The following is a 4,414-nucleotide window of genomic DNA, read 5'->3' as shown; positions in this document are numbered from 1 at the left end:
ACGTTCATCGCATATCCTTAGAACTACCTTCAAGTGCCTATGCCGTCAAGCTTGTAGCATTCCATTCTGCTGTTGCGTTTGCTATTAATAACCCTCCTTCTATGCCCGCTCATTTCTACACTGATTCTCTATCTCTGCTTTCTGCCCTATCTTCAGTTACTTCATTTAACCCGACAACTGTTTCAATTAAGAAAGATCTCTATCGTTTGTCTTCGCTTGCCTCATTTCTTTTATTTCATATCCGGGGTCACTCCGGAATTCTTGGAAATGAGTTAGCCGACCCGGCTGCTGCTAGTGCTGGTCAATATGGCCATTTACACACTTCTACCCTTTCACGCCGTTGCGTGAATAATGGTGGCACAGAATTATTTAACTGGATCCCCGATACGCTCAATATTCCTTCCATCCGTCTACTTAGGAGTCCTCTTATTACTTTACTCACTGGGCATGGCCGATTCCCTTTCTACTTTAAAAAAGTTAGCCTATCTCCTTCTTCAGTTTGCTCATGCGGTGTTTCGTGCGAAGATGTCAGTCATTACTTTCGGAATTGCTCCCTTACTGCTCCTTTAGTTTCCAGTTTAAAGTCTCTCTGCTCATCTGACGTTAAACTGTCTACTTACCTCTCTCTTTTAAATGATCCTGCTGCTTGTGGTGTTCTGATTCAAATCGTTCATCTCATCAGCAGCACAATTCCTACACATTCCCGATGAGTACCTTCGTCACCATCATTTTCCTGCATAAGCTCTGTACAGAGAAGTGCTCTGTGTTCCTTTGCTGGACAATGATGTATCTCTCTGTCGTCTGACACTGTGTTTGAACCAACTGTGCATCTGACTTTATCTATGCTGACGTTTTTTGTGACTTAATCTGTGCTTCTGTTGACTGTGGTGTCTGGACAACTGTGCCTGTGACTTCATCTGTGCTGACATTCTCTGTGACGTTATCTGTGCTTCTGTCTGTTCTGCGCCTTTAGGGTTTTATGATTTTTGTTTGTTTGTTATTTCTATTTTCCTGTTTTCTCTTTAATTTAAGTTTTTTTTAGCGTTTAGCTCCTTTTTTTATTTGCTTTAAGCCCGGTAAAGTGTTGCTGGTACGGGCTCCCTCTCTCTTTCATTTATGTTTTTTTTTTCTGAAAGGACCAATAAAAAGGTAAAAAGGCTCCAGTGGCCAAATAAAGTACCGCACACGCACTTCTTTCCCGGGCCTGTGATGTCAGTGCCTTCTATAAGCGAAGAGCTAAAGCCAAATCGGCAGAAACAAAAAACACACATGAGCTAAATAGATATTATTGATAGGCTGTGCGCTAATGAGACGTTCACAGGAAAAAAGGCGAAAACACGACAGGAAAGAATATGTACCAACTACCCCGTCAGATAACCTTACTAGTGCTATCTAGATGATATTGAAGCCAGATGCTGTAGCACGAAGCTTGTTCCTTGATGTTTGGCCAGCCGAACAAAGTTAAGCGCAACCATGTCTTACAAGTGTAGTAAGCACTCTATTTCCTTTTCGACGGGGGGGGGGGGGGGGGGGATGAGTACTAGAACGCTCGGGCTTTGAAGACGAAAGAGCCACTCCTTTGTCGACAAAGCACTGATTGGTTGTAAAACATTTTATTCGTCGGAAAAAGCTTGGTTCCAAGAGGTCGCATAAAGTGGTCGAAAGTACACAGCCCTCGACGACTTTTTCAGCCCACTCCACCGCCAAAACTTGCATTCTGGGATCGGTGCTAGCCAGCACGGACACGCACCGCTCGAGGGAAGGATCGGTAACTAGGTGGCACCCGGAGGTGGCTCTATTTTGCCGTCCCATAGGACGTGATCGTAGTTGCCTCGTTGGCCGCAGTGTTTACAGTTCGGTTTGTATTGATCAGGATAAATGTTCTTACCTGTGTAACGGGTTAAAATTGCGCGCGAAAACGTGCCGTATAGGCCTGTCATCTTGTGGCGCCTGAAGGCAATAAATAGGCAACGCTATCCGTCTCCACCTAAACCGTTCCCACGAGACACTTCGACCTCTTCGGACGGTGTGGGGCAGTTGGGCACTGGTAGCGCTGGTCGCTAATGCATTAGAGAAATTATTGTTTCTTGTTTTTTTTCGATTAAAAAGCAAGCCTGTCCGAAAACGTGTCTTCTTTTTACATTTTTCCGTATGTACACACTCTCCCAGCAGAAACTTCAGTGTTTTATAGGCAGTTGATATTGTGGTCAAAAGGCGCCTTCATGGACACTTCCTTTTTTGAAGAGAAGGAAGACGTTTCTTCAGCCCCCGGTGACCAGGCTGTCACCACTCACGGACGCCATTTTCTTCGGTGCAGCTACGCCAGCGCAGCAGAGGTGCAGCCCGCCTCCATTTTTCGAGTTCAGCGCTGTTCAAACCCTTACTCCGATGACAGACATGGATTCGCTTCTTTACGAGATCCTTCCGCATTTGAAGGTTGTTTTCTGGGGTGAGTCAGAGGGCCTCGGGCCGCTCCCATTCAGACGCTGATGGTCAGGAATTCATGCTCAGGCCGTTCTTGGGCGACACCAACGACTCGATTTTAAATTTCTCACAGTGTGTTTTCGCCTGATACATTTCTCATTCCTGCTGAACTAACAGAGCTTCTGTTCATCGCACTTGTGATTTCCAACAGCGCGCTTACCAAGCTAGGCTTCATCTTTTGCTGTGCATAACAAGGCGAGGAATACAGATTTATGCATTCTGTAAGCTGGATAGCCGTGTTGATGTGCCTCATAGTAGAATAGTGAGCATTGTCCTTTCACTCTGAGCTTGGACTTTGTGTACAATACTGTATCCTCCAAGTACTTACAAAGCTATCCTCAAATGTTTTGCGCGTATCTTTTGCTACATTTTTTTTTCAAAGTTCTTCTAACCGGTGCATTGAAACGGCTGCTTATTTTTACTGTGCGTTGCTTGATGCGCCTGGCATTCCTTGACCACGCATATTTTAGCAAGCTCTGTGAGCATACAGTTTATGTCAATCGGCCGTTTTGCCTAGCATCATTCCGTAAAACACTCTCTTGATCATCGACGTGCCTCGGCTTGCAACTAAAACCCAAATGAAACAGGAGACATTGTCCTGCCTTCATTTTTAAATCTTGGCGTACTGTGGGTGGTTCTGGTACAAAATTTTCCAACAGAGGCTACTTCTTTTGCGCGCGTGTAGGAAAAAAATTTCCCGCGAAATCACATCAATGGTCAGTGCTATAAACACGATAAGGAGGTCAGCTCTAGTTTATTGCGTATTTGTTCGTCGCCAAGTCATCTTGGATGCTATGTAGCGAAACGCTTTTACCGGCGCTGTCTTTTTCTTGATCGTATTGGAGGTTTTTAATGCACAGTTGGCATTTTTTAGTCCACACGAATATTCGGACCCGCTTGTTTCTGTTGGCAGCTTCAGCAACGCGCCCTCTAAAACAAATCCGCTTTCTGTTTTCTTTTAGGGACGAATCCACCCCACCCTTTGAGTCCTGAGATGGACAGAATCTGGATTACCCTGCTGCAGGGCTTACTTGGACGCGCAGACGTCCAACCCATCTATCACGAACTGCGCGAATACCTTGCGCTTGTTGCGTACCGTGGTCTTCGCCGAGGTAACAGTCGACTGTGACTCTCTACAAGTCGGAATAAACCTCTACCCTTCGTTCAGCATGCACGCTTCGCTTACTGTGGTCAATCTTCAATGCTGTACTTCTGTGCCTATACAAATTTGGCCATGCTTGCTTCAAGCTATTCGGTGCACTCTGAAGACATATATTAGAAAGTGCGAGAAAAAGAAGTAAGAAAAATGCCCTGCCCGCACCGCCGGTTATTGTGAAAAGACAGTAACTGTGTAACATATGAAAGGGTGAAAATCATTAAAACTACCATCGTTATAATCATCAGCACAGCTCCGCTCGCCGCAGGACAAGGGAATTCCGCAAGATATAGAATGCACCATGTCTTCCGCCATCGACGGTCACCTTATGAGCAACAACTTGCGGGTAATCAGAAATGGCTTAAGCTCTTTGCTGCAGCCTTTTTCTCTACACATAAGGAGAGGGCAGGAGGACAGCGGACGAAATGGGTGTCGATGAAAATGGGCGATACGTATTAATTCTCGCAATTATTGTCGGCAGTCAACAACGAAGTTGTGTGAGAAGACGTGGAAGCCCTGTATTAGCTGGCATGCGTTCGTGGGCATCACAGGACGCGCTTAGTAGACCTGCGCCCATGGCCTCCCGGAGCCTTCGCGCTTGTCTACGCTTTTCAATACAGCACCTAGCCGCGCTGGTTTTAGTCTGAGCCACTGCGGGCTTGACTCTGCGAAGTGATGGTGGTCATTATTTCGTTCGTCTCATTAGGTATAACTAAGGTAAACCCCAGCCATTTTCTTCTTTAGAACCATTTCGAGCTAGTAACCTCAACTCGA

At 45.8% G+C, this 4,414-nt stretch overlaps 1 long non-coding RNA gene across 1 annotated transcript; it reads left to right on the top strand.

Moving 5' to 3' along the window:
- The first annotated feature begins 2,278 nt into the window (after positions 1-2,278).
- Positions 2,279-3,654, top strand: LOC144105744 (uncharacterized). Its single transcript, XR_013308873.1, has 2 exons — positions 2,279-2,449; positions 3,447-3,654. It is a non-coding gene; the product is annotated as an uncharacterized LOC144105744 (long non-coding RNA).
- The last annotated feature ends 760 nt before the right edge of the window (positions 3,655-4,414 follow it).

Source organism: Amblyomma americanum, chromosome 9 (genome assembly GCF_052857255.1).
Source record: "Amblyomma americanum isolate KBUSLIRL-KWMA chromosome 9, ASM5285725v1, whole genome shotgun sequence".
Lineage (NCBI taxonomy): Eukaryota > Metazoa > Arthropoda > Arachnida > Ixodida > Ixodidae > Amblyomma > Amblyomma americanum.
This window is presented reverse-complemented; position numbering and strand designations above follow the sequence as displayed.